Source organism: Ovis canadensis, chromosome 2, assembly GCF_042477335.2.
Source record: "Ovis canadensis isolate MfBH-ARS-UI-01 breed Bighorn chromosome 2, ARS-UI_OviCan_v2, whole genome shotgun sequence".
Lineage (NCBI taxonomy): Eukaryota > Metazoa > Chordata > Mammalia > Artiodactyla > Bovidae > Ovis > Ovis canadensis.
Window position 1 is genome coordinate 359,862 of NC_091246.1, and position 10,666 is coordinate 370,527.

Genomic DNA, 10,666 nt, shown 5'->3' on the forward strand with positions numbered 1-10,666 from the left:
ATAAAGCCAGTATGTATCTTGGCTTGAAACCGAAAGCAAAAGTCAGTGGGCTTCATATGTTTATACATGCTGACCTTAATTAACAGACCTGTTTGTTATACATACAAGTCTAACACAAATGCACTTGATTGAGGGCCCTGGAGGCAAGCTTGGGATCTGAGTGCTGTGTGTGTTTCAGACCCCAAGTTCCCCAAGGAGGTGTGACCGGCACCTACCATGGCTGAAAGAGCTAATCGACATTGTCAGCAGGCTTCTCAAACCCTTTTCCTGGGAATCTAAGCATGATCAACGATTGTGTTGCTTTGGGAAAACAGTCCGCTCTCAGACCTTGAAATTATGTTCCTGGGGACGCTCGTTTCCGCAGCAGGCAGCATCTGTTTTTTATTGGGGTCTTGCCTCTTCCTAATTGTGCAGCTGGTTTGAGAGAGAAAAGGCCTGTCATGTAATCTGTTTTGGATCAAGGGTGAGCAGCAAATTCACTTTGGTCTCGAGGACAGGCGAGTTCTAAGAGGCAGATCACCACCTCCCCACTCCCCAAAGCCACTGAGCCTCATGCACTCTGAAGCTGGTCATTTATTTATTAAACACCCTCTTCAGGAAGCAGGGAGGCCCCTCAGGCAAGGCTAGCTGCAAGCTGGCATCTACACCGTTTCTAGGGGTGCAGTTAGGACAGATGCAATGGTGTTTGCACGCCTCTTTCTCTGAGCTCTGGCACATACATGTCAGATGGGTGCTTTCTGAACAGAGGTGTCAGCCTGGAGCTCCCATCTTTTCAGGGGCTCACCCACCCCTTCAGGTGTGAGGTCCTTCCATTACCAATGAAACTGCACGGGAATAAAAAGTAAGCTCACCATGTGACAGGCCTTTCAGTTCAGCTCAGTCACTCAGTCGTGTCTGACTCTTTGCGACACCATGAATCGCAGCACGCCAGGCCTCCCTGTCCATCACCAATTCCCGGAGTTCACGCAAACTCATGTCCATTGAGTTGGTGATGCCACCCAGCCATCTCATCCTCTGTTGTCCCCTTCTCCTCCTGCCTCTAATCCCTCCCAGCATCAGAGTCTTTTCCAATGAGTCAACTCTTCGCATGAGGTGGCCAAAGTATTGGAGTTTCAGCATTATCATCAGTCCGGGACTGATCTCCTTTAGAATGGACTGGTTGGACCTGCTTGCAGTCCAAGGGACTCTCAAGAGTCTTCTCCAACACCACAGTTCAAAAGCATCAATTCTTCGGCGCTCAGCCTTCTTCACAGTCCAGCTCTCACATCCACACATGACCACAGGAAAAACCATAGCCTTGACTAGACGGACCTTTGTTGGCAAAGTAATGTCTCTGCTTTTCAATATGCTATCTAGGTTGGTCATAACTTTCCTTCCAAGGAGTAAGCATCTTTTAATTTCATGGCTGCAGTCACCATCCGCAGTGATTTTGGAGCCCCCAAAAATAAAAGTCTGACACTGTTTCCACTGTTTCCCCATCTATTTGCCATGAAGTGATGGGACCAGATGCCATGATCTTTGTTTTCTGAATGTTGAGCTTTAAGCCAACTTTTTCACTCTCCGCTTTCACTTTCATCAAGAGGCTTTTTGGTTCTTCTTCACTTTCTGCAATAAGAGTTAGGACAATTTTTTCATATTTCCTTCATCTGTCATTTTTCATTTATTTGACATATATTTTATATTCCTTATGTACAACTGACAGGATAAGTTAGTACCTCAAACATTTTAAAACTGAGATTTAAAAAAATCGCACATTAAATGCTTTCTTATGCTTTTTCCTGTTTGTGGTGGTATTTTTAAAAGAGCACAAAACTGTCTGCACAAGACAGTGATGGCAGAGAAGGGGCTTAACGTCCGGCCTCCAGACCTCCTGCCTGTGAAGAGGGGACGTGGGCAGGTGGTAAGCCCCAGCAGTGCCCCTGAGGCCGCACACAGGTCCATGCAGCTCCACAGCCGCTGTGTCCTCTCCCCTGGTGGTGCTGGCGCTATCATCGCTATTTTCAGTGAACTCACGCTGGCTGTGTGAGCAGTCTGCAACGGGACCAAGCCTCTTCCTCTGCAATGACCCTGTGTCCCCCTCGTGGACACCCACCCACCTCCCAAGCCCCATGGCCTCTGGGTGGTGCCTGGTTTTAGCTGTAGAGGCTGTCTGAGCACCTGTGTCAGCCCCAGGCCTCACAAGCTGCTCGGTTCTCCCTGGGGACCCTGGAGAGGTTAACGGAATGCTAATATTTATATCCTACATAACAATTTTGCTACAAAGAAGCAACCTTCTCAGCTGATACACAGATGAATTCCTAGTGGAACCTTCCTCTGAGGTGCGGAAAGTAAGGGGCTCCCGGGCTCCTGACGTGTTTTATACACATGGGAAGAAGAGCCTGTTTTACCCACACCTCTGTTTCTATAAATATTCCCCCTTTTCTTCCTTTTTGGGGAGAGGGAAGCAGATGATGGTGTGACTCATGACCAGCTGCAAACTCTCTGAGCATCTCGTTTTAAAAGGCACAGCCGCAATCCAAGGGTTTGGCTTTACATGGTCTCTTCAGAGGCATGAGACTTAGCACAAAACTGTTTTATCCCCGATAAACATCTGCATCTGTGGATAGGCTGTGAAAAGACAGCCACCTCTCCTACTGCTCGGCAGCGAAGCCCTATCTCGAATCCAATGCTCTGATACAGATCCCACATGAGTGTTTTGTAGCTCTGTGATATTGAGCAAGTTCGTAACCTTGTGAATTTCAGTCCCTACATTTGTAAAACAGGATTACAATGTGCACCTCCCAGAGTATTGTCAGTGAGGATTAAGAATGCCTGTTGGCATTTAAAATAAAGTAGGGGTGCTCACTGAGCAGTTCCTTCCCTCTGCTTTGCTTGTAAATGGAATCTCTTGACAGAGACTTCAGACAAAAGTAGCCTGCTTGTTTAATGAGACTCTTCCTCTGTTGGGAACTGTGAGGCTACAGTGGAAAAGAGGCGGACCCAGGGTGTGTCCCCAAGGCCGGGCTCCGATGTTCAGAATAGCCTTGCTGACCCTTGAAGCCCCTCCACGCTCCCCAGGGCCGCCGGCCCATCGCTCACACCGAGGGGCTGAGGAACCATCTGGTCCCAGGGTGAGTTTCAGCTGATGGCATCTCCCTCCTGCGTATTCATGTACAACTAGCGGAGACGCTGGTCTGAGGGAGGAGAAAATGGAGGCCAATATGCACGGTGCCGGGCTGCCTAGAGTCTCAGATGAAGCCCTTTCTCAGCATCGCCCTGCTCACCATCTTCTGCGAAGCCATCTGGTGCTCTTGGGGGCTCGCGTCTGTCACCTGGCAGAGGGGAGCCTGTGAACAGGTCAAGGCTCGTGCATTTGTTTATCTTCTTAACGAACTCCTACTGCACATTTAATAAGGTGCCCGCCCTCAGGAGCCCAGGAAGCAGGCCGCCAGGCTTGGAGCCGGCGTGGCAGGTCCCAAGCGTATCCTCTGTCGTGTCTCTTCCTGGCGCCTCCTGGTGCGTCCCTCCCCCGCAGCCTGCTGTGACCAGTGACCAGGCTCCCTGGGTTTTCTGTCTCCACGGAAGCCCTCGTGTCCGACGTGGCTCTCCACCGGCGTCTTCCCTCTCCTGCACCGGGGTCTTCCCTCTGCGCAGCTGCCCTGAGTGACTTCCTAAGTGGAGAACTGGACGCCGAGTCTCCCCACGGCTGCCCTCTGTCCGCAGGGTGAGGCTTACGCTGCCCTGCTCGCATTTCCCTTCTTCACATGTGCTCACACATCTTGACATCCTCCAAACGTGTCACGCGATCTCACATAAATCTGCCTTCACAGGCGCTGCCCATTTCTACACGTGTGACTGGTGCGGCCGCGTTCTCTCTCCTTTAGGGCGGCTCTCAGATCCACTCTCAGCCCCGGCTGCTCAGCCCGGCTCTGGACAGGGCTCTTCCTGGGGCGCAGCGCCGGGAGTGTCTGTCTGGTTGGCAGGGTTCTCATCCCTCTGTTCTCTGGCCTCAGTTGTGAGAATCTTACAAGGCAGCCGGGCGACGTTTCCCGTACTTTTCTTCTTTGCAGAGTTAATCGCATTAAACGAACGAATCGGTGTTGCTGGTGATAAGACACGTGTGTCCTAAAGCAGGGAGGGCCGCAGAGAGCGGGGAGCCAGGGTGGGGGAGAGCCAGCGGGGGAAAGTCAGCAAATGGAGCAGAAGCGGACAGATTCCGGGCACGTCCAAGCCGCCAGGGACGTAACACAAACGCCTCAACAAATCTTACAGGAAAAGAGCAGATACTGTGAGTAATTCTGGCAGAACAGGCCTTTGTTCACACCCAGATCTTCAGCCTTAGTGTTAATCGTCTTAATAGTGTTTAGAATTTTATTCCATAAACGTGTGGTGCCAGAAAAGCATATAATGTGTTTTCAAATCAAGATAGTTCCTGTACCGAAGGGAGAGTCCCCCCTGGAGGATGGCAGGATTGCACAGGGCACCCCTGGGGCTCAATCTGTGGGGGACGCAGAGGCCTGGCACCTCTAGACTTGAGGGAGGGCAGCGAGGTCACAGAGCACCGCTCACGCCAAGCCCCTACGGACTCGGCGGGAACCTGCGCTCTCAGCTGACACCGGAAACGGCTCCTCGGAGCAGATCACTTCCGGCCCTGCAGCTGCAGCGGCCCCTCCCTGACCCCTTCCGGAACCGCCTTCTCTGGAAGCCTCGCTTCCGCTTCCGCTTGCCTTCTTACCAGGAGGGCGCAGGGAGGAGACCGATGTACACCTCGGCATGAGTTTCTCTAGATGCCGTAACAGCAGCAGATTTGGTCAGAAATAAGTGAAGATACACACATTTTGCGGACCCTGCGAGTTCTGACACAGGAGGTGCCAGGCTTCAAAGAAACTGGATCTGTGAGGCTGATTTATACAGGAACGTGGGACGCCGCACGCGTTGTGGTTGTGGGAGCGGAAAACAAATTGTTGGAATGTTTGCAAAAGGAGACTCAGGACCAAGGGCTTTGGAGGATGGCAGGGGTGCTGGATTAAAGAGAGGGAAGCTGTCTGCAAAGTCTAGAGGCGCGTGTCTAGGAACTCTGGGGCGAGGACAAGCCTCTGGAGAATTAACTGAAGTTCTGAATTTTAAACCCCCAATTGAAAAAAAGGTTAATTGGAGGCTAATTACTTTACAGTGTTTGTAGTGGTTGATGAAACTGGAGCCCATTAAACCCCCAATTCTTATGAATAGGTCTATGTCCTTTTTGTAGAAATCACACCGTGAGATGTGGGGTTTGGGGCACTTCAGTGACTCCTCGTGGGCTGGAAACCAGAACGCATTCTAACTTCCAGCCTTATGCTTCCATTTGGATGTTAAATTCCTCTTGAATTTAACTGCTTATATTAAAACAGGTAAGAGTTCGCATCATCTCCAGGGTTCCTGGGAGCCTGGAACGTCTCCTTGGAGACTGAGGCAAACCCTGAGCCTGGACTCGCAAGTCTTGCTTTTGAATCTGAAAATGCTGCTCAGCATAAGGTAAAAGCCCTCAAGTGCAGCTTCACACACAGCTCTGAGGCCCTGTGTGCCCAGGTGCCTGTGAAGTCACATTGCTGATATGTCCCTTCCATGATCAACGACATGCTGGGGAATTAGCCTCTTGAAGCAGAGTGAGTGTAAAGCAAATTCAATTCAGTGTGAAACAAAACTCACAAAACCAGAGAAAATCGAAAATGTTTGCCCAGGGGCTTCCCTGCACAGGGCACGCGGCTAGATGTGGTTTCAGTGCTTTTGGTGTCTGCGGTCCTTGGAGAAGTGGGTCTCAGGAAGGAGAGGCTCTTCTCAACGAACAGACATGCTGTTTTCTCTCTTTGCTTTCATCTGATTGGAAATTGTGACAGTTTGTTTGCCTAGTCATACTCTGTTTAATAAATTGCAAAATACATATTGAGTAAGATATCCCTTCATAGCTCAGTTGGTAAAGAATCTGCCTACAATGCAGGAGCCCTGGTTTGATTCCTGGGTCGGGAAGATCTGCTGGAGAAGGGATAGGCTACCCACTCCAGTATTCTTGGGGCTTCTTTTGTGCCTTAGCTGGTAAAGAATCCGCCTGCAATGCAGGAGACCTGGGTTCGACCCCTGGGTTGGGAAGATCCCTTGGAGAAGGGAAAGGCTACCCACTCTAGTATTCTGGCCTGGAGAATTCCATGGACTGTATAGTCCCTGGGGTCGCAAAGAGTCGGACACGACTGAGTGACTTTCACCTTCACTGGTGAGTGCTTGCTCTGGGCCATAATTCCCGTGTCTCTGTGGGGTCAGAGTGAAGGATACGGACCTTTTGCAGCAGGAACGTGGTGTGATATGTTCACTTGGAGGGTGTCGACTTACTCAGGAAGGGGCTAGGACTGCCGCCCCTGGTGGGCAGGCTGGCACTGCCTCTTTTCTCTTGAAGTGCTTGGTTTATTTTAAATTATGTCCTCAAATGGCTTCCTTCCTTCCTGTCTGTGTAGATTAAGCTGGATACTCAGGAGGTATTGTTCACAGGCTTATCTACAACTGTTAGCATCGTCCCAGCTAAAAGCAAACTGCCTTTTGAGGATCAGTTCCCATTTGTCGTGAAGCTAGGGGTTCCTGTGTGTAGTTAACCCTTCGACAGCCCCCACCTGGCAGAGACTAGGGTTTCCTTGGACGCTTATCATGTCAGGAGCTCAGCATGCTCTAGGCTTTCCTGGTCCTGATTAAGTTCTGTGTTGACCTCAGTCGGAGTTGTGTCTATTTTATTGCAATATTTATATATCGGCCTTCACGCTACCCCTGAAACTACAAAATGGCATCTCATTGTTTCGAAGACCGAGAAAGACCTGCGCACTATCCCATCTCGTCCGAGGCTCTCAGATGACCCTGCAGAGCTGGGAAAGGCTCTGGTCTCCACCTCCTCCACTGACTTGAGAAGCTCCTCACAAAAGAGGAGAATGATCATTCCCAAATTTCTGACTGCAAGAGCATAACGTTCTAGGAAATAAAGGACGTGACATATTAATCAGAATAGTCCAATCGCTGAGACACTCCCAAACTTCAGTGGCCCAACAACTGAGGATGTATTTTTCAGGCATCTGGGACCTTCCCCACCCCCCCGCCCCCCAGGGTTCAGAGTCTCTTCGGGCAGCAGGAACTGGGGGCGGGGGTAGAGTGGGTGGGCTTCCAGATTGGGGCTCCAGGCATCGAGCTGTGAGTGTCCCTCCCCGTCCATCCTTTGACCAGAGCTGGGCCAGGGGCCTGCCCTGCACAGGGAGCTGGGTCTGGGGTCCCCTGGTGCCCAGGAGGCAGGCCGATGGCTCACAGGTGGCTGCAGTCCTCAGCCCAGGGCAGCGCTTATTTCCCGCTTTCGAGTCCGCAGGCCCCACCGTCCAGGAGAGATGAGGTGGGAACTGTGCACAGGGTTTGCGGCAACGCGGCTGAGCTCTATGGGGACAGCTCGATGAGGGTGGTCTTGGCTGAAGTCTGTCTAGCAAGCAAGTTCAATCCATGTCTACCACCTGTAATGCCACTTCCAGCCTTTTCCCTTTCTTTTAAGAATCACTTCTTTCCTTCCCCACCTTCCACTGCCTGTAATGATTTCCTCCTATTGAGATTGTCCACAGAAGCATTTTGCTTTGCTTGGGTTTCTACCTGCTGCTCATCAATTCTAGATTGTTGCTAAGAAGCTGAACTTAGGTGTGGAGTATACAGTTTTGTTTGAAAACTAGACCTCAATATCTGGCATCAAACTGCTGCTGCTAAGTTGCTTCAGTCATGTCCAACTGTGCGACCCCATAGATGGCAGCCCACCAGGCTCCTCTGTCCTTGGGATTCTCCAGGCAAGAATACTGGAGTGGGTTGCCATTTCTCCTTAGAAAGTCTCTCGGAGGCAGCTTTTAGCAGAGGAGGAAGGATAATTGAAATCCCTGGACAGGTTGACCAGGCTGGAGTTGAAGTCAGACCGAACATCCTGGTGACGTTTGCAGGTCTCCTTCGAGGCATCCTGATAAGAGTCATCTGCCTTCTGCTTGACTATGCCGTGGACATTAAGTTGCAGGGGTCAGCTCTGTAAACTGTAAATTTCTTATAAATCAAATATACTATAATACAAAAAAGGGAAAAGAGAACAACTGTGAAGTAAAGGAACAGGGCATCACAATAGAAAAATGTTTCAAATCACACTCTGATGGAAGGTTTCTAAACAGCAGACCAGTGCTCGCTTCGGCAGCACATATACTAAAATTGGAACGATACAGAGAAGATTAGCATGGCCCCTGCGCAAGGATGACATGCAAATTCGTGAAGCGTTCCATATTTTTTTGGGGAACGCATGTAAGAATTAAAGATTTTAAAATTTAAAAAAATTTAAAAAATTAAAAAAAATAAAACTAAAAAAAAATAAATAAATAAACAGCAGACCATAAACAGAGGGCCAAGCTGTGAGTGGAATGGCATCAGCTGAGACACAGAGGGAGCAGAGGAGGAGATGGGGTAAGCAAGAAACCGGAAACGGGACCGACTCCAGGCCTTGGGCTCCAGGCGCCAGGGAGGCAGTGCTTCCCCGGCTTCTGTTTCTAGCATTTGAGGTGCAGTCACTCCAATAACCAAAGCGTGCCTGTGGGAAAGGGGACACTGTGTTTCATGGCTGAGTCATGTTTGAGCAGCATGGTCTCTGCTTACCTGCCAGCATCCTGACGATCTACAGGAGTGATGGGTTCCAGGAAAAGGCAAACCCTCAGTGCTGGGGCCGCGAACTGAGTTCTGCTCGCTGCCTGCTTCTGATCGGTTCCTGCTTCTTTCCTTGTGGAGGAGAAGCAAGAGGACACATCTCTCTGCTTGGTGCCCTTCCTTCCACCATGGGCTCTAAATATAAATGCCTCCCTTCGTTTATTATTCTTTCCAAAAAAAAAAAAAATCACCTTGAGGCTCCCCTGTTAGAGATGGCAGAGGCGAAGGTGACCGAGCTCAGCACAAAGTGACCGAAGGATACAAGGGGGCTCCCTGGGAGGCCCTACCCACCCAGGGCTGACCCCTCCCAACATGGTACTAAAACCCTGGGGAAACGAGAAATAACGCTCACTACGTGGGAGACAGTGCATTAGGTGGGCTGTGTCATGTTTAATAGGATAGCTCATTGAGTGAAAACCCACACGGCAGGGGCTTGTTGGTGATCACGCAGGCTTTGACTCATGGACAGTAGCCTCGGTTTCATACTGAGTCTCCAGACCTGGGGGGAGGGGACCAGGGAGGGGCAGGGGTGAGGTCCCCAGGGTGCAGGTCCTACCACTTTGCTCTCACCTGGGGGAGGTGTGCGGGGCCTGGGGTGGTCCTGACAGGCAGGGCCAGGTCTTAGAGGTGACAGATTGACTCCCACATACAGAACTGAAAGAATGCCCTGATAGTTATTTTTGGGGAAAAAAGTCCCTTCATACTTAAGATATTTATGTTTAAGTTGAGTTCTGTTCCTGGAAACTGAAATTATTCCTAAATAATTCAAGAGGTGTGAGAACTACCTGCTCAGTCACTACAGTCATGTCCTACCTTTTGCAACCCCATGGACTACAGTCTGTCAGGCTTCTTGTCCATGGGATGCTCCAGGCAAGAATATTGGAGTGGTTTGCCATGCTCTCCTCCAGGGGATCTCCGGGACCCAAGGATCAAACACGTGTCTTTTAAGTTTCCTGCACTGGCAGGCAGGTTCTTTACCACAAGTGCACCTGGGAAGCCTGATTCAAGGGGGAGGGAGTAGTAAATAAAAAGTATAAATAAAAAAGTATAAAAGCAAAAAGTAGAAAAATTTTCTTTTAATCTAAAAGTGTACAACAATCTTTATAAGCACAGTAACACTTGAAGTTAGCTAATGAGAAAAGTCAATACATTTGACTAATTGAAAACTTCATAGCACATTCATTTCTGCAAATAGAGTAAAGCTGGTTGATGGGAGCAGACACTCTCCCTGGCGCCAAATCTGGCTCCTTCTTTGGCTCAGGAGCATCTCATGGGCCCGCTCCTGCACTCCGCGGTCCCATGACCTGGCTACACCTGGTCAGGCCGCCCCATGGATTCTGAGCGGCCACAGGTGGCCTGTCCTTATCTGTGCACAGTCAAGGTGGGACCCCGGCTGCAGGCCTGACCTGGCCTGGCCCCTCGGAGGACAGCTCTCACGGTTGGGCCACCTGTTACAGGCATCTCCTTTCTGAAGCTTTCCCATGATGGTCAAAGAACCACAACTAGCATAAAGTATCTCTTTAAGTTGATTAAATCCATAATCTGATTTTTATTATTTTGTAAATGATAATACCCAATGTGTGGATCTTTTTGTTTACTGGTGATAGAAATAAAGCAAAGGAAGTCATAAACTAAACAAAAACACAACCCTCAGAATGGGAGAAAACATTTGCAAACGAAGCAACCCACAAAGGATTATCACCTCACATCATTCAGAATGGCCATCCTCAAAAAAGTCTGGAACTATAATTGTTGGAGTGACTGTGGAGAAAAGGGAACCCACGTACACTGTTGGTGGGAGGGCAAATTGGTGCAGCCATTATGGAGAATCATATGGAGGTTCCTTAAAACACTAAAAATAAAACTACCATATGACCCAACTATCCCACTACTGGGCATACACTCGGAGAAAACCATCATTCAAAGACACGTGTATCCCAATGTTCACTGCAGCTCTGTTTATAAT

At 49.7% G+C, this 10,666-nt stretch overlaps 1 non-coding gene across 1 annotated transcript; it reads left to right on the forward strand.

Annotated features, from left to right (window-relative positions):
* The first annotated feature begins 8,184 nt into the window (after positions 1-8,184).
* LOC138434964 (U6 spliceosomal RNA) lies at positions 8,185-8,291 on the forward strand. The gene has a single exon (XR_011255010.1). It is a non-coding gene; the product is annotated as a U6 spliceosomal RNA (small nuclear RNA).
* The last annotated feature ends 2,375 nt before the right edge of the window (positions 8,292-10,666 follow it).